Source organism: Pipistrellus kuhlii, unplaced genomic scaffold (assembly GCF_014108245.1).
Source record: "Pipistrellus kuhlii isolate mPipKuh1 unplaced genomic scaffold, mPipKuh1.p scaffold_m20_p_2, whole genome shotgun sequence".
NCBI classification, from domain to species: Eukaryota; Metazoa; Chordata; class Mammalia; order Chiroptera; family Vespertilionidae; genus Pipistrellus; species Pipistrellus kuhlii.
Window position 1 is genome coordinate 154,208,210 of NW_023425515.1, and position 25,162 is coordinate 154,233,371.

At 46.7% G+C, this 25,162-nt stretch overlaps 1 protein-coding gene across 2 annotated transcripts in view; it reads left to right on the plus strand.

Annotated features, from left to right (window-relative positions):
• KANK4 (KN motif and ankyrin repeat domains 4) overlaps positions 1-25,162 on the plus strand; it is a 71,553-nt gene that overhangs the window by 12,003 nt on the left and 34,388 nt on the right. The window contains exon 1 of one of the 2 annotated variants that reach the window (XM_036446344.2): positions 23,437-23,742. The exons of the other annotated variant lie outside the window; for it this stretch is intronic. The gene's annotated coding sequence lies outside the window, so the exon portion shown is untranslated. Of the gene's footprint in view, positions 1-23,436; positions 23,743-25,162 lie in introns of those variants that run through there. 2 annotated transcript variants of the gene reach the window in all.

Consider the following 25,162-nt stretch of genomic DNA (forward strand, 5'->3'; position numbering starts at 1 on the left):
CAAGTCCTTTAAATAACGCAGCTGTTTAATGTTTACCAACCACCCAATGAGCTGTGACTGTTACTATTCCCATTGTATTGGTGAGTCAAGTGAGGCTGGTTCTCAGCTTCATACCTCTGCTCTGGGTCAAAAAGGAACCAAGTGGTGGAGCTGGGAGCTCAGCTCAGATCCTGCTGATTCCAGACCCTTATGCCCTACAGCAACCACTGAAGAGTCTGTTTGGAAAAAATAAAATAAATAAAAACTATGGCTGCCTTTTTGCTTCAGCACGAAAGTGCTTACTGTCCACCCATCGTGTCTTCCCCATCCTTCTCTTCAGCCATTTGTCTGTTTCCACACCTCCGCCACCCTCAGCTCCCCACCTTGAATCCATTCCCAGGTGCCTGTGCCGTGAGTGCGGGGAGAGGATAAAAAGCTGTGTGGTCAGGCAGAACTGGAGCCTGACTCTGGTTCGGCCACCTGGCTGTCTACCTGCTGAGCCTCAGTTTTCCTATCAGTGACACGGCGATAGTGGTGCCTCCGTCTGAAAATGATGCCTTCTCCTATTGATGCTTCAGCGCCATCGGGGCAGCCTTTCCATTTGAGCGCCTCTGCCCTCCTCTGCCACGGGGTGACTGTCCCACTTTCTCCAGGAAGCTTACCTGCACCCTCACACCCAGCCTGCAGGCAGCGGGCCTCACTCCTGGGCCAGGAGCGCCCTCTGTCCTGAGCCTCGTCACCTACTGTTTGTCTCTAGGAAACCTTCTGGTTACTTAGACCATCCCTCCTGTCTTAAAGGTGAGGATGTTGTGCCCAGATTTTGTGATCCCCAAAGACCACCAGGGAGCTGAGTCAGATGCAAAAAAACAAAAGAGCCTTTTATTCCATGCTAGAATGGGCTATGTCCCACTTACACCGACAGTGGCGTGGCAGAAGAGAGCGAGCTTCAACAGATCAAAGGGTTTTATAGAGGTGGTGATGTCACTGCTTTGGCTGACCCCGATTGGTTGTGTGAGGGCTAGGGTCTAGATACAAAATGGAGGATCAGGAGTTAGCCCCGCCCTGCCCTTTCAAGGACACTGAGGACCAGCACGGGCAGGTGGCAGGGCCTGGGTGGCACAGGAGTGAGGAACTGAGCAGGAATGAGAACTCAAGACTCCTGCTCCAGCACCTTGCCCATCCTTGAACCCAACGCTGAAAGTGTCTCTCCCACACTGTGAAGCAGGCTGTTTTTGGGCCTGGGACACTCACAGAGCACCTGAAAACATTCTCCTGCAGTTGCTCTTTGACGCACTGTTGCCCTGCCTCCTGGCTGGCCTTCCCTGACCCAGTCTTCTCTCATTTTACCCCATGCCCGGGCTTTGCCAGCTGCTGAATGGAGCCCTGTGTTGGCCAGGTCTGTGGGTGGCCGCCTTCGGGGAATGGCTGGTGGTTCCCAAAGGCTCTTGCCCTGTGAACTCTGCCCACTGGCCCAGCTGAGGCCTGACATTCCCTGCATTAGTTATTCCTTTGGATTCCTTTGTCTTTTCCAGAGAGCTATTGTTAAAATGCAAATATGTTATCCTGTAGGGGAACCAGTTAATTCACCCTCCACTGTGGCTCCGAGAAAGAGTGGAAATTTGGACTTGGATAAGTCACACTGCCTCCCTGCCCCTCAGTTTCCTATCTGTAAAAGGGGGACAATAAGAGATGGCATTGCAGGGTCACCCCAAGGATGAAATAAGATAGTGCACAGAAAGCACTTTACATGTTAGGTAGTCAATTAAATTAGCTTTTGTCTCGAAGGCAGTAGGATTACTTGGTCAGTTCTCTCTCGCTGAAGCCCTGGTTCTTATTAGGTTTTGGTTCGTGTGTGCTTTGTTCAAGAAATGTGGTTTCCTTTTAAGATTTATTTTCTTTCTAATTATGAAACGGTTTTGAACTTCAATTTTCTTGCCTTAAAAATACGGTAAAAGATCCTACTGCACTGGCTCTTTGAAGATTTATGAGCTAGCATGCCTGTGGCTCCTACGCCTGCCCGAGGCTCTGAGTGAGAGCCTAGTTTTTGGAGTTACCTGAGAGGTGGGATTGAAAGCCACGGGGAACCTTAGGGAGGTTCTGGGTGGGTCATTAGGTAGGAGCTGGAGAAAAAGGGGAACTGAGGGGGACCCTGACCCTCTGCCCCAGCAGTTTGGTGTTGGAGTCTTGGTGGGAAGAGACCTGGAATCCTGCCTGGTTCTGGGAGAGGGTGGACCCTGTGACCTTTTCCCAGATCTTCTGCCTTCCCGGCCATTGCTCAGTGCTCAGAGGCTCTGAATTCCCTGGGGAAGTGGTATCTTTGGCCTCTCTCCCTGGCTTGCTCTTGGCAGAGTGATGAGGAAGAAACTATCATTCTCTTACCTCTGATCTCATAGTGGGTGTTGTCAACTGCTCCCTGGAGAGGGCAGTTGGGCTTCTGAGAACATCAGCCGAGGCTAGACTCTCTGCAGTGTCTCCTGAGATGAGGGTGATCCTTTTTGCCTGGGCCAGGGAGAGGGTCCAGGAGCAGAGGTAGCCTGGCCCAGCCTTCAGACCAGCGAATGAGGAGGGGGTTTTGGGGTTGGGGGCCAATGTCACAGGAATGTTCTAGCAACCTGCAGAGTAGAGTGCCCCACTTCCAGGGTTCTCTGGAAGAGAATATCCCTGGGCCCCTTGTCTGCCCTGGGCAATGAGCATCGTCTGCCTGCACCAGGCCTGCTGTGAGCTTCTCCAGCTCACATTCCTGCCAGCTTTCTGGGGAAAGCACGTCTCCAGCCATCATCCATCATAACTGAAGTTATCCTTTCAGAGCACAGCCCGATGTGCAGAAAATCACTCTCCCCAGGCCAACAACCAGGAGAAAAGAGTGGCATGGAATGCTGGTTCCTGGAGCCCCAAAGCCGAGCAGCATCCTCCCTCCTCCCCCCACCCCCCTGTCTGCCCCACCTTGCTGGGTGATGTAGGGGTGGGGTGGTGGTGGCTGGGTGTCAGCTGGAGCTTCCCAATTATCTGCTTTTGGACTGGAACACAAAGGAGCTAGCCTCAATTTCAGCTCGGAAGTGTGGGATCTCTTAACATGACCCAAGTGGTTCAGGATCCACTCAGGGTCTGGTTTCTGGAGGAGGCCGCACACTAAAATGAAGAGACTAGAAAAGACTTAATTTGGGAAAATGGGGAACCAGGCGGGAGTCAACCTCTAGTGGGAGGACTACCACTAGGCTCTGGCCTTGCTATCCCTTTTATTTTGGCTATTGGGATACACCCATTACCCTTAAGGAGCTTTGGGAAACACCCAAAGCCCTTAGGCATGTAATAAGCGGATTATCATATCAGTAAGGATTTACATGATTACAAGATGGAGAAGTTGGCTCAGTTACCATTGTCTCAATTAGATAGGGAGTGGTTGGCTCTGACCTTTCAGAGCTTCACGGTTGACCAGCCTTTACATCTTTCTATTATTGAGACAATGGTTGGTTTTCGGCACTGCACGGAAGTGGGGCTGGGAGCCATGGGGTTCATTATATCTCACATTTGTTGATTACCTGTGCACTCTCTTTTCTCCCCTTCTTCTCTCATCTGTCCCTCCCCCTGTCATTCCCTCATTCCTTTCCTTCTTGCTATCAAGTAAATGCTGGTCACTTACTCTGGGCCAGGTACTGGGCTAGGCAAGGCGTTTACAATCCAACAGAGAGACAAAGACTCAGATAATTACTAGACAGTGCTCTGGCTGGCGCTCTTGCAGAATAATGTGGGAGCACAGAGCTGGGGAGGGGACTAGTCCTGATTGATATGTGGGGCAGGGGAAGGTGCTGGGAGGGAAAGCTGCCTTGAGGGTTGAGTAGGAGTTACCAGATGGAGACAGAAGGAAGAGGTATGGGCAGAAGAGAGCCTAGAGGACCTGTAAAGCTACTGTATATACAGAAAGTTCAAGATAGCCACTTATTCACTGAGTTTTGGTTTTCTCTCTGTAAAATGAAGATATTTATAGCACCAAAGTCATAGCTGGCACACACAAGAACCCTTCCTTCCTTTCCTTGCAATTTATGATCTATGGGAAAGATTGAAACATGCAGAAGCAGTGGGGATGAGAGGGAGTTAAGTGAGAAGCACATGGCGGGACATTGCTTTTTGAAGAGAGCCTTGGAGCCTGGGCAACATTAATTGAGATTAATATTTAGGATTAGGAAGAGTGGGTGCAATTTAAGCAGATTCTTGAAGGATGGAAATGACTCTTGGAGAGAGGACAAGGCAGCTTAAAGGGTTAGTAAGGTGTGAGCAAAGGCACAGGCATGTGTGAGGTAGAGGAAATAGAGGTAAGGAGAGGAAGGTGGGCTGAGACCACGTCAGAGCCTACATGGTGGGCGACACTTAGTTTGCATGTGGGTTTTGTTTGACCTGCATAGTGTTGGTGATTTTTTTCAAATAAAACATTTAAAAACTAGATTTTACATAAACCTACATTCCTGGATTTGTTTTGAAAAGAAAATTTAAAAAAATCAGATCTGGCAACACTAGCCTTGAATTAACCACCACATGGCAACATCTGGCCAGAAGGTGAGTGGTGAGCTTTCAGGTGTTCATGTAGCCTATTGTCACAGGTTGCGTCTCCTACCGGCCAGTTAGCTTGTTGCCTGAAATCTCCACCATTCAAATCACCCCGAAGTTAACACACTGTGTTTTGAAAGCCTCTAATAAAACGCTAATGCATTGCAGGGGAGGAGAAAGAAAACCCTAAACCACTAGCATTTTAATTCCTTTATCACATTAGGGAACTGATTGTACTGCTCCTCTGAAGATCTTAATTGTGGAGAAGCAGTTAGGTGGGCGAAATGCTTGATGCAGGAAGGCTGGGGAGGGAGCTAGGATGTAAAGGGAGCTGACACCTGGAGGGGAGGGAGATGTTGGGGCCCTGCAGTGAGACACTTCACTGCTCCTTCCAGCCATGGCGGCTGGTGTCTTTGTGGAAGAAGGAGACCAAAAGGCCTGTCTTTGGCAGATGTTTATTCCATTATGAGGTGTTCACTGCCTTGCTTTTTAAGCTTGTAAGCTTAAAAACTGGACTCTTAGAAAACAAAGTGGAATTTGCTTTGGGTTTTTTAATTGGTAAGGAAACTAAAGAAAAAGATATATTTTTTAATTTTTTGAATATTTTTTAGAGAGTATTATGTGTTTTTTACAATTTGAAAGGCTCAGTAAGCCCTATTGGAAAGTGTTTATTACAAAGCTATTTATAGCATCATACCAGTTAGCAGCAAACATTTAAAATAACATAAAAACATATAAAGGGACAAACCACGATTATCAGGAATTGGTGGTTAGACAGGTGGGATGGTTTGGAGTGTATTACTCTAAACTTGGTATTATACCCATATGAGATATAATTATATCCTTATACAGTTAGATATACACTGAGTGGCCAGATTATTACGATCTCTGAATGCATAATAATCTGGTCACTCAGTGTATATGCATATATATATTAGAGGCCGGTGCATGAATTTGTGCATGGGTGGGGTCCGGCCAGCCTGGCCAGAGGGAGGGGACATGAGCAGTTGGCCAGCCTGCCTGCTGGTCCAACTCCTAGTCAAGGGGACAATTTGCATATTAGCCTTTTATTATATAGGATATACACTGAGTGGCCAGATTATTATGCTTTCAGAGATCATAATAATCTGGCCACTCAGTGTATATCCATAAATGCATATATGGGTAGAAACATTTTTAAAAAATAAGAATAAGTTTTTACATTTGTTCTGCTCTGTCTTCCCCCTAATGTTCTATCTTGAACATACGAGGTTAGTAAATCACCTGTGAAGACTCTGCAATGGAAAGCACTGCAGGCTAGAAAGAGCTGGTTGTAAATCCCCACACTGACCCTCTGAGCCTCAGTTCTCTCCCTGTAAAATGGGGATAATAATTCCTTCCTTCAAAGGCTAGAATGCAGGTCAAATAAAATGCAGATGTGCTCAGCACAGCTTGCTGGGTATTGGATGACCAGAGCCCATTACACCCGTTGGGAATAGCAAATCCTGCTTACATCTTCCATTCTTTGAATTCCTCCTTCTCCACCCTTCAACCATGTGGAGGGAGGAATGGGGTGGACTTAGGGCGTGGAGAGTGAATCCGAGATGAGTTTTAACCTTTCACAGCAGAATTTAAAATCCTCTTTTCACTGCTGAGTAACATTAAAATCTCACGTAGTTCATTAATAGATGCATTCAGTTTTGTTTGGGACATTTTCTTGGGACTCACTTTTATTTATGCAGCTGCAGAAGCATTCCTAAAGCCAGGTATGTAGCTGGGAAGCTGCATCTGATAGGGAGGCTGTGAGCTGTGCCTGCCCTTCAGCAGGGCACCCTCTTGCCTGTGGGGAGAGTCAACTCCTCTTAGTAGAAGGGGATTCATGCCCTCTCTCTGTAAATGCCAACCCTCCCTGCTACCTGCTTTCCCTTTTTCATTTCTCTCCTTCCTTTTCTGGCTCTAGATCACAATATTTCTCCTACATTTGTATAAACACATCTTTAACAAAGACCTCTTTACTCCTGTTACCTCATGAAACCCCCAACAAGTCCAGGGGTGATGGGGTTATTATGTGACAAATGAAGCAGCTGAGGCCCTGAGAAGTTGTGCGATGACTCCAACTCACACAGCAAAAATTAGACAAATCTGGGTTTCCCGGTTCCAGGCCATGCTAGTCATGCTGTATCACACTGCCTCCTCTTCTCATTGGGTGCAGAAAGCTCCTGAAATGGGGGCTGTGGGAGGGGCCCTAGTTCTGGCCAGGTGGGATTCACTTTTTGGAATGTGTAAGGTTGTTGGGCTTAGTATTCTGGGAGAGTCTGGTGGGAGCAGATGGAAGGGAGAGGTTTGGGGGTCACCCCAGGTCAGTGGAAGGGGCAGACGGATGGTGCAGAGCTAGGACACCGGAAGAGAGGCCAGCCTTCGTCACCTCTGACAGCATTTGGTCTCTTTGGGATGTTTGGCCTTTTTTTTTGCCCCATTCAGCTAGTTAGGATAAAAAGCCTTTTTGGTACCCACAGAAAACACCTTTCCCAGTTCAGGCCACATCTTCCTGGCCCTCCATTCTCACATTCAACAAATCAAAACTTATCACCTCTGTTTCACACTCAGAGAATATCTGAGAGCTGTTCAGATAAATTAATTTGCTTAAATGGTCATATTGACCTAATACATTTATGTAGCCCACATTTAATATCATAGTTGCATTATAGACCAGCTCTCTCTCTCTCTCAATAGATATATAATGGAAGTCACATTTGAAGTGTCCAACTAGCACATTAAATAAAAAGGAAACAGGTAAAATTAATTTTAATGATATATTTGTATTTGACCTATAGATCCAAAATATTATCATTTCAGCATGTACTCAATACCAAAAAGTTAATGAGATAGTCTATACTCTTTTTTTCCATACTAAGTCTTTGAAATGCAGTGGCAACATTTCCCCGTCATACACTTATAGTACATTTTAATTCAGACAGCCACATTGCAAAGTGCTCAATGGCCGTGTGTAGTTTGTGGCTATAGTTTTGGCCAGTGTAGTTACAAGGCTTCACTGGTAAACCAAGACTTATTTGGGATGAGTAGGGGGTGCTTTGGGGGGGGACCTTTGTAATCAGGGTGTGTTTGAGTAGGGTGGCTGGCCAGCAGAGCTCAGTTACAGCCCTTCATGGCTATTTGCCCTGCCCACCTTTGTGCTGCTTGGCATGGACGATGTGATGTTGAAAATATTCCCCTCACCCATTAGGCCAACATTCACACTATTTGTGTTTTTCCTTGTTCTCCACGATCTCGCCTCTTAACATCTTTTACTTTTATAAACACCAATCCTAGGTTAAACTTTACTGTCCCACATTTCTAGGCCTGCCCTGGGACTGCTGGAGTCATTTTAAATCTGTGCCCTTTGACCTTAGCTGCTGCCTGGCATCCCTCATGTCTGTGTCAGTCATCTCATCCAAATCCCCTCCCTGACTGTGGCAAACCTCATCTGCTGTCCTTGAGTCCCCAAAGCCCCGCACCCGCCCTGGGCCTGTTCCTTCCTTCCTACCTGGTGAAGAAGGTGGGAGTCATGCTCCTGGAACGCTCTCATCTCTGCCGTACCATTTCTCTCCAGATTTGCTCCCCCCTCCCTGGTCAAACATCTTCCCTTCCCACCTCCAGAAACACTTTCCTTCAAGCTGGCCGTGGCCTCTGGAGCTAATGCTTCTGATCTCAAATATCAGTTCAGCCTACTGCTGACGTGGGTGAGGTATTTTACCTCTCTGTGCCTAGTTTCTTCACTGCAAAATCTGACTCATCAAATCACCTAGCTCCGCTGGTTGTGATGAAGATGAAATTCAGTTCTGTTGCATATGTCAGCACAGTGCCTGGAGTCAATGTTGGCTCTCATGCCACCTTCTCTTTCTTGCTTCTCAGTCCACTCCTTTTTCCTGGCTTCTTCCCATTGGCCTGCAGACACGCTCACCTTCCCCTCCCTTTGAGCGGCCGCCCATTGCTCTCCTGAATTCCACGGAAGTAGCAAAGAGTAGCCCCATCTGCTGCTTCTCCCACCTTGTCCACGCCTGGCAGCATTCCCCTGCGCCACTGAAGCTGAGCTTGGCCTTGCCCGTTCTCTGGGTTGAAAGCCACTCAGGCTCTTCTTTCACATCTGCTCCCCACATGTGACTTTCTCAGGAGTTTCCTCACACTCCTCCTCCTACTCCTCACCCCGTCACCTCAGCTGACACGGATGACTCTAGAATCTACACCACTAACCTTCGGGTTTCTCTCTTGTCCTTGTTATCATAACTCAGTTGGTGTTCCCACCACTCTCTAGTTACCTAAGTTTGAAACCCTGGATTTTTGATTCCTCCTTGTCCTCCCTGATCCAGTGCCTGAATGTAAGTAAGTGTTCAGGAACCAAAGGGTCCGTTGGCTGCCAGTTATTCTCTAGTTTATCACCTTTTCATTTCCACCGCAGGCTCCATGATAAGCATTTGATATACTTCATCCCAATTAATCTGTGCAACCCTGTAAGGAGGAAACTGTGTTTTTGTTGTTCAAACAAATATGGACACCGGGCTGGGAGAGTTTAGAGAACTTGCTAAAGACACACCGGTAAGTGGCAGAGTTGGGATTCAAACTCAGGCCCACCTTACTCCAGAGCCCACACTCTTCATGCGTATGTTGTGCTGCCTGGAACAGTTCTAGAGTCAGGCTATGCTCTTCTCAGAATTGCATGAGGATTGGGAGCCGAACACCACGTATGTGTAGGAACACGTTCTTCTGTGCCTATTGTTTGTGTGTTGTTGTTTTGTTTACCCTGTTGTTATCTGGGCTCCTAGCTGGACGCCTTGACCTTTGGTGCTACCAGTTGAAAGCCTTGGCTGAGCCCAGGTTCCTGCTGTGAAGTGCCAGAGTCTAGAGGTAGGAATGTGAACACATTTTCGGGTGGCCGTGTTCCCCTTTTCTCTGGGTTTCAGCCTCCCCATCTCTAAAATGAGCCAGGTGGACCAGTTAAATTGCAAGAGCCTGTCTAGCTCTTATACTCCATGAGTGTGTTTCATGGTTCTGCTTACCTGGGACCTACTGTGTGCTTAGCGCATGATAGATGCTGCTGGGTTATGCAGGGAGAACCCAAGAGGCATTGCCCCGGGCTTCAAAGAGCTGGCGAAATTATTCCGGAAGACAAAGCCAACATTCAGGAAGACATAATGTAATTATGCCTGCAATCTCAGATTGTATACATTTGTGATGGTTCAATAAAAGAGAAGAAAGGCTGCTGTTCTCTTAAAAGGAAAAGAAAAAAAAAAGACATAAAAGAAGCAGTTAGTGAAAGCATTAAATCTGGGCAGACTTCTCAGACTTGCTACTCTCTCCCCTCTCGAAACCCTTTGTTTATTCCTTAAATATTTATGGTCTTCTAATGGGCCAGGTTCTGTGGATGCACCCCCCTGATTGCATCCAGAGTTGTATCTAAACCCCAGTCTTCGTCTTGTTCCCCCTGTGCTGAGAAGCTTTGCTGTTCCCTGTCTCTGCAGAATAAAAGGAGCTGACCTCCAGCCCCCACTCTCCCCATGCAGGGCCTGGTTCACTGGCCATTCCTCAAGCCCGCCGTGCCTGTTCTCAGCTCTGAGCTACAGCGCTGCTACCCCAGTCTGCCTGTCGAACTTCTATTCATCCTTGAAAGCCCAGCTCAAATACCACGACGGTGATGCTTTCCTGGTCCTCCACAATGCCTTTGTCCACCTCTGTGAAACCTATGTCCTGATTTAGGTCTCTGCCTCCTGTTTTGGACCTTGCTTTTTTTTGTTTGTTTGTTTAAGAGTTTTTATTCCTGGTTTTATTCATCCATAAATCCACAGACCCAGGCCTTGTGCCTGAACAATAATTTCTGATGAATGGCTGATTGAACACCATCTGTGGATGCTAATTTTTTTTATTTATTTATTTTTTTACCAGAAAGTCTCTCCTTGCTCCCTTCAAGCTGCTGGGATGTTTAACTTCGTGCCTCGTGGCCTGTGAGGGTGACTGGATGATTGCGAATGCCTCTTTTTGTCTCCACGTGGTAGTTGGGGGACCCAGCCACAAGAGCCTCACTTTGGCCCTGAAGGGGGCCTTTCAGAAGCCGTGGCTGCCAAACCACACGCTGCACAGGCCTGCGGTGAGGGAGGCATTTGTGTTTGGCTTGGCAGTTGGGGGGCTTTGTGCTCCTCAGCACAAGTGGGTAAGTACGTCAGGCAGGCTCTGGGCTGCACACACCCACCGAGGGGCTGGACCACAACGCCTCCTTCCCTGGGAAGAAAAGGAGGCATTGTGTGCACTGGCTGTGCTCCAAGGGAAATATTCCTGTTGTTCTTCTGTTTTGAACTGCTCCCTTTTTAAAGAAAAAAGCCTAGATGTGAAAATCTCTTCCCCACTTCAACACATCCTTGCCACCAATTCCAAATCAGTTGTTGCCTTTGATAGCAATGAATCCATCGTTATTTGTATACCTCCTGTATCTTTAAGGAGCACTGCTCTGGCTCAGCAGGGTACAGAGCGCTAGGGTGACAATCCTCCTTCCTTTTAGGCTCTATATTCTGATCAACGGGTGTCCCAATCCCTGTGGGACCTGGCCCCGCTCCTTCTCTTGTACCTGATGTCGACTCCCCAGCCCAGCGTTTCCACTTCCAGGCCATTGTCTGGCCCTGCCTGACCTCCACCTCTACAGCCTGGTCCCGTATTTTACCACCTCCCACCACCTTCCCTCCACTCAGGTCTTCAAGACAGGTCTGGGCGGACCATGCCTCAGTCTGGGCGATTGGAAGCGTGGGCAGGGAGACCCGGATTCAACCTTCGCTCTGCCTCCCACTGGCTTTGTGACTTGGACCAAGTTACTAAACCTCTCTGGAACAATGAAGATTGATTTAAAAAATAAATAAATAAATAAACCTCTCTGGGCTTTGGCTTCTTAATCGGCAAGACAGAACAAATAATAACTGATACAGTCACAGATACAGTCATTGGGAAGAGGAACCGGTAAAAGGGTGCCACTTGGCACCGTGCCTGTCATGCCGTATGGCAATTCTCAATAATTAATAAAACCAACGATTTTTGAGGACTTCCTTGTCTCATTCTTTCCTGAGAAACAACGGCAACCACAGCTTCTGTTTGCCTATTTCTTACATGCCAAGTGCTGCGTTAAGTACAGGCCTATTGCCATCTGAAAGTGCATAGTCCTCTTTTACACCCTCTCCTCGCTGAGGAATCTGGCTCAAGGAGGTAGAGAGACGTGGCCAAGGTCACACAGCTTGCAAGCACTGGCGCTAGGAATTGTGCCGAGGTCTGTTGGACTCCTTCCCAACCCGACAGACACCCCAATCACATGCCTGGCTCCTCGGTGCTGGGCCAGCGGCAGCAGCATCTCCCGAGAGCCTGTTGGAAATGTGCATTCTCAGCCCCTCCCCACACCTGCTAAATCAGCATCTGCATTTTAAGGAGATCTTCTGCAGATGCAGATGATGCATTACAGTTTAAGAAGCACTGAACTGAAGTTCACAAAGTGTTTTTAAAAGTAGGTGAGAGCAGGACTTCTCAAACTTCAAAGTGCTTAAACATCCCCCGGTGGTCTTGTTGAAACACAGATTCCTGCCCAAGAGGTCCTGATGCTGTAACCACTGCTTGTTCCCTGAGAGTCTATTGCTTTCACTTCATGGGGTCCTGAAAGCAGGTGTATTGGGTATGAGTGAGATCCAGGCAAACTCGTGAAGCATCCATCTTATTATGAAAACTGCTGTTTGAAACTTTAACCCTGTTATTTTGGCTTCTGTAAATGCTTGCTTGCTTAACTAATAAGGAAAATAAGACTACTCCCACTTCAAAGAGGCCATTAAACCATCCCCAGATGAAGTTATCAGTGCTGACACCAGGCCAGGCCTTTGGTTGAGGTCTCAAAGCCCCAGCACATAGGGGCTCCTTAAGAACTTGCAAAGGGGACAGGAAACACACCATAGTTGGGAGACAAAGAAGGTAAAAACATATACATAGGGAAAATTCCTCCATGTTGGGGTCCAGAATTTGAGAGACATTTTCCTCTGGGCCCTCGAGTAATAACAATAATAATAAATGTTACTCCATCTCTCTAAGTATTGCTTAGTTCTTCTTCGATTTTCTGTAACACTCGTGGTTCAAGTCTTGGTCCATGGTTTATATTTGCCGGAGCCTTGAGACGAACGGGGGACCCAAGTTCAACCCAGATTTGCTAATTAGAGTCACTGGCGGCAGCATCCTCCTGTGCTCGGGAGAAACAGCCACCTTGGCTGGGAGGTACAGCTCTCCGCGGATCCTCCAATCAGCCTCTCCAGCCACTCCCCCTCCCCCACCCTGCCCTTGTGAACAACAGAGAAACGAAATTAATTTGTAACCTAAAACCCTTGTATCTGGCCTGAAAATATATCTTTCTAATGGAAATTTTGACAGAGTGCTGGATCTGCAAAGAGCATTTTCTCTACAATTGATATCTGTGTAATTTGACTGCGGCTATCTGGTTAAATAGCAATTAAATGTCTCAAGACTCCTCGGAACCTTCGAAGATGATTTGAAAAGTAATTGTGTTGTATCGATTAAATAATTTTAAGCTAATTAGAAAGTCGCTGCATCTCTCAGTCTAATCCTTTGCAAATAAATTTGTCTTATTTATAGACCTACTGCAGGTTCAGGAAATGTTTATATTTTCATAATCATCCGGTATTTAATGAGCATGGCTGGTGACGGAATTCAACACTAAATCTTGCTATCTGGCTCCTTCTCTTTCTATTTATTTTTTTAAATTAAATCTTTATTGTTGAAAGTATTACATATGTCCTCCTTCCCCCCCCCCCCCCCCCCCCCATTGACCCCTTCTAGCCCTTCTCTTTCCATTTAAACTCTACTGGCAACTTCATAGACAGTTACAGAAGTAGAACCTGAAAGAGAATATTGTAGTTAAGAGCTGGGTCTCTAGAGTCAGATACACTCCAACTAGAATTTCAGCTCTGCCATTTACTAGCTTTGTGCCCTAAACCTGTCATCTGTGAAAGGCTATAATAGCACCCGCCTAATATGGTCATTGTGAAATTAAGTAAGGTGTCATTTGTACAATATTGGACAGTGTCTGGTTGTTTATTATTACAACATAATTATTCACTGTTGTTACTATGCCTCAGTTTTCTCATCTGTAAAATGAGTGTGGCGGGGACTAAAAACTGTAAACACATGAGCGTCTTTGCCTGTGGACCCTTCACGTCATTTCCTTCTAAGAAAATTTCTGGCATCGTTGGCTTGGCTGTTGCCCTTCCATTACTATGCAGACAGGGGTCATCAAGTCTTGAGAAAGCATCGGGCGAATGAAGCCAATATTGGGATTCTTGGTGACAAGGAGAGGATGGGCGAGTAGATGCCGTAGGTGAGGGAGGTGAGTGAGTCAAGAGTTGGGTAGCAGGGTGCTCTGCTTCTGGAGCAGTTGTGTTGCTGGAAATAGATACTGAGAATAGCAGAGATAGGAGAGGAAAAAAAATTAAGACTTTTGCTTTGTGCTAAGAATGCACTTCCCCTTTGATGTTTTCTCTAGGGACTGCAGTGGAGGTTTGGATTGCCTCCAGTTCAGCTTTTGCCTACCTAATGCTGTTTCTTTGAACCCAACACTGAGCTGAGGCTGGGCCACCAGGAGGCTATCCGTACTGCATTTACAGGGCCCAGTGACGGTGCTGTCCCAGCGCAGAGTGTGTGTGTGTGGGGGTGGGGGGGGGGATTTAAAGGATTCAGCGCTTTGTGGATGTTGGCAACCATTCCTATTGTGGTGCATCGTCCTTTCCTTTAACCAGAGGCTGCATGAAGGTCACCCGCCGAAGTAGGCGTAGCTCTCTGGCTCTCTTGACCACAACGATGTCATTGCTTCAGCAGATTGTTTGTTCCAAAAGACACCACCAGTTCTGTGTCCGCCAGAACCATACCGCACAGCAGGGAGGCACAGGGGCAGGAGTCTAGAATGCAGGATCTGACTTTGACCTTGCAATAGGGTACGGACAAGTCACTGAGCCTCCGTTTCCCCATTAGTAAGTGAAGATGATGCCCAAGGTTCTGTTTTATCTTTCTCTGCTCCCAGTGGTAGAGAAGCTGCAGGCCTCCTGGAGCACTGGCCACCTGCAGGGCTCTGGTCTGGGGCCCCCAGGATACTCAGCAGCAGGAAAGAGGTGCCTTGACTTGAAAAAGCCCCCTACTCTGACTAGGAGAAAAGTTCTGAGCTTATTTGTTTATTTACAGTTACCTAATAAAAGTCTGCCTTTGCTGTGCTTCTGTGCCCAACCATTTTGTGACACCTTTGAGCTGCTATTGGGTGATGCAAATATGGGGTGTGAGTTTCTGAAACACATTTTCTGAGTGACTTTACCCACATCAAAACAAAATAAACCACAAACCAGAATTGTATGTGGCCTTCCTTTGTATTGCCAGGTGGCACACTGGCAACAAACCCCATCTCCTTAAAAGGAAAGTTGAAGTGGATAGAAGTTTCTACAGCCCTTCTTCTCTCACTGCCTCCGTCTGGTTTATCTCTGATGATGCTCCGGCTGCCTGCTGCGGAGGCTGGGCGCTCACCAGCCGTGTGTGACCCACATCACAGAAGCCCACTTCTCTTTAGACGGGGCTTGCTAAAGGGCCAGGTGGGGCCATAGACAAGAGGAATAAAAGGTCTTCCAACTTAAAAAATCTGGAAACATCCTTGGCTTCCCCGAGGTGTCAGGAGATTACTTACCAAGCTCAGTTTGGTTTAACTGACTTTCCTGAACGTGCAGACCCTGCCAAGAAAAATCTCCCTCCCAACCCAAAAGGCAGATGCCGCAGCCCACACAAGCCCTAAAGTATCTGCATCTGCAACCCGTGCTCTGAAGCCAAGTGATGCCTGGGAAGGCTTCTAATGGAGTCTGACCAGAGACAGTGAAGCTGGGAGGAATGTTGCCCAAACAGGGTGGGGACAGGAGCGTCCAACTGCAAAGGGTATGTCTGTGCCTACCCTTGGGGTGCTTTCACCGAGGTGACCTGGGAGGGAGGAGGTGATGCTGAATTCCTGGGTTTACTCCAAGTTGTGGTTCCCAAACTATAATATTTAGACTATGGCTCCTTTCCACCAAGCAAAAGACCCTGTAGCCCACCAAGCCTGCTCATTCCCACTTTTCAATGGGAAAAAGTATGGTAATAACAAAGGATGAAAGGGGAAGAGAAAAATAGCCAAACCCATCAACAGAAACTCTGAAAAGTAGTCCTACAAGTAATAGAAATTAATAGAATAGAAGCAATTAAAAACTCTGATGCTTCATTGTAGCAGTTAAGGGTCATAGTTGCAAACTACAGAACTAATTCTAGAAGAGGAATTCATTCAAGGATGTCAAGTCATTCCACCACTCTCCCTAGCATCACTTGCTGGGAGCCCTTCCTTTTTCAGTGAGAGGTCTGGCCTGGCCGCCTCTGCCTGCTGAGCTCAGGTCCATGTCTGAGTCCTAACTGTAAAGAAGGCTGGCGCTGTGAATTCTCATTTCAACTCTGGAAAGAAAAAATTAAGAAAGAAAATCAACCAAGCATAGGAAGGGTGCTCACAAGGTGCTGGGTAACCAAAAAAAAAAAAAAAAAAAAAAAAAAAAAAAAAAAAAAAAAAAAAATCATGACAAATGTCTTCTGCACTAATAACTCACCCTTCCTGAGAATGGCAGTAATGCTAGCTCTTGGCCTGCGTGCATACACGGGAGTTTTGCAGTGTTGTTTAATGATGGATGGAGGTCACATGTCTTTTTAGAACAGAGAATTAATGATCTCAGTAAACTCTTATAATTAGCGGACTTTTGTCTGTGAAAGACAAGGTTTATTAAGTCTCAAAAACTTACTTCGTATGTTCCTAGTTCTTTATAAAAAGGAAATTCCATGAATGGGTTTTCTTTTGGGGATGATGAAAATGTCCTGAAATTAGATTATGGTTTTTAATCAACAAATGGTGCTAAGTAAACTGACTGTTCATGTGCAAAGAAATGAAGCGGGACCTTTATCTTAAACCATATTACAAAATGACCTCAAAATGGGTCAACACCCTAAACTTAAGAGCTGAAACTATAAAACTCTTAGAAGAAAACATGAAGGAAAATCTTTATGACATTGAATTTGGCAACGTTTTCATGAATGTGATACCAAAGCACAGGCAACAAAAGAAAACATAGATCAATTGGAGTTTATCAAAATTAATAATCTGGTGCCCTTAAGATACTCAGCAGCATGAACTCAGCAACTTTTGTGCATATCAAAGCATACTATCAAGAAAACCAAAAGACACCCTACATAATGGGAGAAAATATCTACAAATCACATACCCAATAAAGGGTTAATACTCAGTGTATATATAAAGACCTCTTACAACTCAACCACATCAAAAACAAACATCCCATTTCAAAAATGGGCAAAAGACTTAAATAGACATTTCTCCAAAGAAGATATACAAATGGCCAATAAACACATGAAAAGTAGCTCAATAATCATTAGTCATTAAGGAAATGCAAATCAAAACATCAATGAAATAACACTTCACTCCAACTACAATTACTATGATGACTATCCTTATTTTTTTAATAGAAAAAAACAAATATTGGTTAATATATGGAGAAATTGGAACACACATGCATTGCTGGTGGGAATATAAAATGATACAGCTGCTTTGGAAAAGAAATGGTGGCTCTTCAGAAAGTAAAATAGAATAACCATATTAACCAGCCATTTCACTCCTTGGTATATATCCAGAATAAATGAAAGTAGGAACTTGAACAGAGATTTGTACATCAGTGCTCATAGCAGCATTATTCACAATAGCCAAAAAATGAAGAAAACCGTGTGTCAACTGATAGATGAATGGATAAACAAAATGTGCTACATACATGTACATATACATATATATACACATATGTATATCTAACATATACATATACATATATATATATACATATGTATATGTATGTATGTATAAAAGCCTAAGTGACCATTCGACCGTTCACTATCATGCACATTGACCACTAGGGGCAGACGCTCAATACACAGGCATGGAAACATGAAACAGACTTATGAATCTCAGGGGTAAGTGAGAGGGGGGAGGCTGGGAAGAGATTAATCAAATATCTTATATGGATACTAGATGCCCTGTGCACAAATTCGTACACAAGTAAGATCCCTTGGCCTGGCCTGCAGGGATTGGGCCAAAACCGGCAGTTTGATATCCCCAGGGGGTCCCAGTTGCAAGAGGGTACAGGCCAGACTGAGGGACCCCACTGGAGCATGAATCCATGCACCAGGACTCTAGTAATAGAATATTATTCAACCATTGCCGAAACTGGTTTGGCTCAATGGATAGAGCGTCGGCCTGAGGACTGAAAGTTCCCAGGTTCGATTCTGGTCAAGGGCATGTACCTTGGTTGCGGGCACATCCCCAGCAGGGGTTGTGCAAGAGGCAGCTAATCGAAGTTTCTCTCTCATCGATGTTTCTAACTCTCTATCCCTTTCTCTTCCTCTCTGTAAAAAATCAATAAAATACATATTTTTTAAAAAAGAATATTATTCAACCATAAAGAGAAATGCAAATGCATATATGCTACAATATAAATGGACCTTGAAAACATGCTAAGTGAAAGATACAGAAGGAACAAATATTGTATGATCCCCTTATCATACAATATTTGTTCCTTCTGTGTTATCCCAAGTACCTAGAATATGTAAATTCATACAGACAGAAAGTATAATAGATATTACCAGGGCTGGGGCAAGAGGGAATAAAGAGTTATTATTTAATGGGTTACAGAATTTATGTTGGAGATGATGAAAAAGTTTTGGATATATATAGTGGTGATGATTGTGAATATATTTAATGCCATTGAATTTTATATTTACAAGTGATTAAAATCATAACTTTTATGTTATGTATATTTTACCACAATTTAAAAAATTAGGTTGTGGAAATGTATACACAACTCTGACTATACACCTATTGAATTGTACAATTTATATGGGTAAATTGTATGTATGTAGATTATATCTAAATAAATGTGTTTTAAAAATATTCATTCCTGCTTTGATAGTCTCTATGATACATACATTAATTAATTTAATTATTCAACACATTTTTGTTGCATTCTACTATGCCAACTGTTAGAAATAGGATTATAAATAAAGCAAACCTGATCCTGGACCTTTCCTTACTTAAAACATTGTAGGTTTAAAAATTTAATCATATCCAAGATTTGTTGGGTATTTATTAATACTGAGCATTGACATAAGCATTTTACATACCTTGTCTCATGAGGTCCTTAAACCATGTACTGAGCTGAGTTCTTCTTGAATAAGGAAATTTGCTCAAGGTCACATAGCCAGGATTTGAACTTGATCTGTATCACCTCAACACTCGTGCTCTTAACCATTCAGCATCACTTGTGGCAGCTGAGTTCCAGCCACCCAACTGGGACATCCCTGAAGACTTGCCCAGTCAGGCTGGCTGATCTAGTGGTGTTGAAGGGAGAGTTAAAATGAGGCGGAATGATCTCCAGGAGATAGTGGCTTTGGAAAATAAGGCCTGAGACAGTCAAATCTTGTATAGCCATTTACATTAATAAGTATAAAGCAAGTATAACCTTACTTTAAAATGGTTATGTGATAGAATTTTAAGTTCAAAGCTGAATTCATAGATGAATACATATTATATTAATAGCACATATATTTACTATTGATTAACATAGACCTTGTTCTAAGTGACATGCATGTATTATCACCTTATTTAATCCTCCTGACAGATCCATGATGAAAAGGGTGCATTACTATGCCTAGTTTACAAATGAAGCAGCTGGAGCAGAGAGAGAAAGTATTCTCCCAAGGTTACACAGTCAGGGGCAGAGCTGGGATTCCTTGACTTGGAGGCCAGACTCTTTACCACCATAGAACTTGCTTTTGTCAATCATGTTAAAATATGCAAAATAGTAGACATGAAACTAGCATCAAGGTAGTTGGATTATAGTGATTTCTCACACCCCCCCCCGAAAATTTATTTTTTATTCTGTAAGACTATATCAGTCATAACAATGATTTGTTTTAGACCAAGGAAACCTGCTATGCAGCTCTCACTTCTGTGAAGGGTATGTCCTGTTCTCACCACGCTCTTTATCAACATTGAAGATCTTCCTTACTTTTTGTTTTGTTTTATTAATTCTTGCCCAAGGATATTTTTCCATTGACTTTAGGGAGAGTGGAAGAGAACGGGAAAGATAGAGAGAAACATCGATGTGAGAGAAACACGGTGATTGTTTGCTTCCTGCACCAGCCCCTGGCCAGGGCCTTGGCTGGGGAGAAGCCTGCAACCAGGATAAATGCTGTTAACCAGAATCAAACCCGGGACTTTTGTCCACAGGCCTATGCTCTATGCACTGAGCCAAACCATCTAGGGCTGAAGATCTTTCTTTAATAATAATTTTAAAAATTTGCTTTAACTTGTAAGAGAGTCTGTATTGTACCATGGTGCTGCTCTTAGCACATTCACTGAATTCGAATCTTAGCTCCGATGGTCTCAGTACCTGGGTAACTGCTCACGCTTCAGCTCTGTCCTTGGATAATTAAAATAACAAAACTGTTTCATAGGATTATTGTGGGAATTCAATTGGATGGTGTTTGGAACAAACCTAGAGTGCCTGGCCCTGTGTAGGGTAAATAAAGAACAGGACATTTAGATATTTATGTGGTATCCTGGATTATTAATTCATGGGGTTAAACACTTTTCAGATATTGACCATTGGCATTTCTTCTTTTTTTGAATGCCTGCTCACACCCCTTCCTCATTTGTCTGTTGGCCTCTTGATTTTAGTGAGTTTGAGTCACGGACTAAGAGCCCCTGGAAGCTCTAAGTGAAGGGAGGGACGAAGAGTGAAGGTCTCTTTCCCTGTGATACTGAAGCCTTTATTTTTGTCCAAGGAGCATTTTTCCCGGGATGAGTGCAGCCTTCTGGGTTATCGCTGGCAATCTGCTTCCTCCCTGAGAAATCTTCATCTGCTTTATTTTTTTTTTAAAATATATTTTATTGATTTTTTACAGAGAGGAAGGGAGAGAGATAGAGAGCCAGAAACATCGATGAGAGAGAAACAGAGACCAGCTGCCTCCTGCACAGCCCCCACTGGGGATGCGCCCTCAACCAATGTACATGCCCTTGACCGGAATCTAACCTGGAACCTTTCAGTCCGCAGGCCGATGCTCTATCCACTGAGCCAAACCGGTTTTGGGTTCATCTGCTTTAAAGGGTCAGTCTTTAGAATGGCTGATGCTCCTCCCTGGACTGCTACACCCACAGGTCCCACAGGCCTGATTTCTTTTTTCATCAGTTCAAGTTGCGTTCTGCCCGAATGGCCGTGGAGGTAACTGGGCTCTCCGAGACACTATTTCAGCAGCACCTGCACCTAACAAAGGTGTTCCTCCTAAGGAACACATAACACAGAGACCACAAATAGCTGTTCCCCAGCAAAGGGCAAAGGCCCCGAGGACTGCTTAGATTGAGGGCACATTCTTAAGATAGTTCCATCTCCTTTCCCCTCTTGCCTAGCGTCCATCTCCCCTGACTTGGAGACTTGGACAGTCCACCTTTTCCCCATGCTGGGGCAGACGTTGGAGGTTTTTAAATTGCAGACGGAATCAAACCTCCCCTCAGGCAAAGAATCCCTGCCAGAAAAGTTCTTGTGGATACATGTGTTTGGTCCAGGGATTCTCTGGGTGGTTTGGTGGTAATATAAAGTTGGCTGCTCATCTTAAGTCATACATATGTCTGAGAGAGGCAGAGGGGTGGGGTTATACATGGTGGTATCCCAGACATGGCAAAGGCCAGAGGCCATGGCGGGGATTCCCCCAAAGAAGCACAGACTCTCTTAGAGAAATTTGTTGGGGTTTCCGATAAAGACTGCCTCTCCAGCCTGGCCGGGTATGGCTCAGTGGTTGAGCATCAACCTATGAACCAGAAGGTCACGGTTCGATTACCAGTCAGGGCACATGTCCAGGTTGCCGACTCGATCTCCAGTGTGGGGTGGGTACAGGTGAGGATGGGGCTTGGGGTGGGAGGTTGGGTAGGATACAGCTGATCGATGAGTCTCATCATTGAAGTTTCTGTCTCTCTCTCCCTCTCCCTTCTTCTCTGAAATCAATTATACACACACACACACACACACACACACACACACGTCTCTCCATGTGAGATGACTTTTGCTTGGACAACACCAGCATTGAAGCTTACGTCCTGGTATTTGTGTGTCACCTGCATTCACCTGCATCCCAGTTCAGGCCATCTGGCTTAGAGGAAAGGGTATTCTTTGAGAGACAGAAAATCTGGGTTTGAGTTGAGGCTTTGCCGTTTTTTAGCTTTGTAACCTAGGAAGCAAGCTTTGTTTCCTCATCTGGAAAACGGAGGATAACATTCCCTGTTCTGGTCACCTCCTTGCTTGACCGGACAAGTTAAGAAGGCAGGAGAGTCTCTTCTCCTCTTTGAGACGTGGGCGGCCAGCACAGTGTCTGTCTGTCTCAGCATCTCTGTGAGACCCGCAGAACTAAAAGTGTTAACTTGTCTCCAGAAAGAGGTCTGGGGACATTGGTGTGTGTGTGTGTGTGTGTGTGTGTGTGTGTGTGTGTGTGTGTTTTCCTATTAGTCTTCTGTCCTACCATCTGAGCCAAGCTGATCAGGGTCACAGTTGAGGGGCTGGTATTTCCTTCGCTCATTCTACTACCTTCTTTAATCTGATGAGAGGCCTGAAGCCTGGTGGAAAAGCAGAGGTGCTCGGTGGTACTCAGGGCCACTTGTGTTTAGAGACATCGGTTTTGTGGATTAGTTCAGTTTCATATACTTTGTGGAGCATCTAGTCTGACACGTGTCAGGGAGAGACACAGAGGCAGCAGTGAGGGTGATTCCTGCTGCAGAGGGGAGGGGGGCAGACAGGAGCAGGTGAAGCGGGCGGTGGCCCCTGCACGGCGAGGAGATGCTGAGCAGAGCTTGGAGAGCAGGTGGGAACTGGCCCTTGTGCCCGCTTGGGAGTAAGCCTCTCACCTGTTTGTCTTGGATGAAGAAGAATTTATTCTGGGAGAGGAAAAGAGAGCGCTTATCTCCCGTCACGTAGCACACCGGAGGGGGGGGCATGAGTGGCTGCAAAGTCACAGGGGCTGATAAAATGAAGAGTTGTTTTTCACTGGCTTCCTGGCAGAATGTCAGAGGCGTTCTCCGGCCAGTTTGGTGGGGTTATCACTGACAATCTGCAATCTATCAGAGAGGCTTTGCTCTTTCAGTATATATTTTTTTCATAAGGTATATTTATGATTTTTTTAAAAATCCTGATGGTTTGGTCCATGTACTCAGTTAACAGAAAAAAATATGTTTAGCATTTGAGAAAACGGGATGTTGGTGTTCCACAACCTTGTCCATCACATCCCCGTGCCCTTCGGTAAGTCTCTCAAGCTCTCTTGAGTGAGATGCGCTAGAATCTTTCAAGGAAAACGAGCAGTGTGATCCAGAGTAGTGGGAACCACACAGAGTCCTACCTCAGGCACTCCTTCTTTTTCATCCAGATTCTGTCAGGGAAGTTACTGAGACTCCCTGTCCAGTGGGGTGCTCGCCCCTCCGGGCTGCCTTGCCCGGGTGTGAGGATACATGGGACCCAGGATGTAAAGTGCTTCCCAGCTTTCCCGGGCTGCGTGCAGGCAGCATGTCAGGGTGGCACGCAGCCCCCGGCATCAGGTTCAGCGTGGGTGAGACAGGAATCTGCCCCGGCCTTTGAAAGCACATCTCGACAGGCGGTGTCTGTGAAGGTCAGAGCTGCTTCGACATGTCTTGCTCACCGGGCTTTATTTCCTGGGACAGCCTCCTTTGGCTGCAGCCCCAGAAGGTCAAGGGGACAAGGTCTCTCTACTCCTGAGCCTGCCCAGACTGTCTCCTGGCCCCCTTTGGCCTGCCCCAACCCCCTGCAAATCCTTCAGGGCCAGAGGTGGTGCTGGGTTTGGAGAAACTGCGCCTCTGCGCGGTGCTCCCCGCCCGCCTCTGCTCCCGGCTGCGGCGGCGGCGGCGGCGGCGGCGGCGGCGGCGGCGGCGGCAGCGGCTGGCGAGACTCTCCGCGCCTCCCTCCTTCGCGGCCGCCTCCTCCCGCTCCTGCGCCCGCCGCCCTGAGGTCCCCGGGGCGCTCTGCACTTGGAATCCGTGCGTGGAGCTGGAACCTTACAGTAGGTACTTCCTTGCTTTTTTTTTTTTTTTTTTTCCTTCCAGAATTGGGTGCGTCTCAGCGCTCAGGCAGCCGAAGCCGGAGCTGCCCGGGGAGCTCACAGGTCATTGTTTCTGTCCCCCGCGCTGCCCCACGGACTTACAGGGCAGCGAGCGGTCTGGGTGTTGGGAATGGGACCCCGGGAGGCCGGTGGGAGAAGAAGTTTATCGGGCAGGACGGGAAGAAGGCGATGCAGGGAGGAGGGCTTCCACTCTTAAGGAAGCAATTTTGCTAATGAGCCACCCCAGCGACCGGGCGGGAGGAGGGAAGCATCCTTCACGATCACCGCCCTCCCAGGCCGGCGCCTAGCTCTGGGGGTCGGGGAAGAGGTAGGTGTGCGCGGTGTCGGTGTCTTTACATGCGTCCCCCAAGTGGCAGCAGCCTGGGAACTAACTTTCCAAGGGGAGGATCTGCGCGTTGCCCCGCTTTCGGCCAGACCCAGGGCTCAGCTCCTGGAGCCTGGAATGCCTTCCTGACCCCGCTCCCCTCTCTCTTCCTGGCAGTGGGGAGGAAGTCGGGATTTGCATTTCGAGCAAGGTCGCAGATCACCTGACCAAAAACCCTGCAAAAACTGGGCAGCCAATGCCACTGTGCTCAACTCCCAGCCATCGGCCAGGTCCGCAGCCCATTCCTCCTGCTCCGGGCTGTGGCAGGAGGGTGAGAGGGGGTGGGGGGAGGGGGGAAGAGAAAGGATAGGGTGGGGGGAGGGGATGCCAGGGGAGGTAATGTGGCCACTGCTTTGCTGGTGACAGTTCTTCTCTCTCTCTCTCTCTCTCTCTCTCTCTCTCTCTCTCTCTCTCTCTCATTTATTGATTTCAGAGAGGAGGGAGAGAGGGATAGAGAGACAAAAACATCAATGATGAGAATCATTGATCGGTTGCCTCCTGCACGCCCCCCACTGGGGATCGTACCCAAACCCGGGCATGTGCCCTGGCCGGAATCGAACTCGGGACCCTTCAGTCCGCAGGCTGACGCTCTATCCACTGAGCCAAACCGGCTAGGGCGGCAGTTTTCTCTTCTCCACGAAGCTCCAGATTCCGCTGCTGCAATGCAGGCAAGAGTGACAGACGCTGGCCGAAAACTGCGGGCAGGGAGTTAATGAGATTATGTTAGTGTGTCACTCGGTGAGCACGAGTTGCCTTTGTTTCCTGGGGCGGTAGGAAGTGAGCCGGCTGGAGAACTCAGCTGGCGGAATCTTCCAGGAGCTCACTGGGCTGTCTGGGCTGCAGCCCTCTCGCCCTGTGGTCAGATGCCTCCTGCTGCTTAGCACAAAGGACGTTTACCCCTGGTGGCCTGGCCGGGGGAGTGGGGAAACAAGAAGCGCTCCTCCTTTTGGCAGGACCGGTGCGAGGTCTGGGAGGAACCTTCTCTTCTCTTTTGGA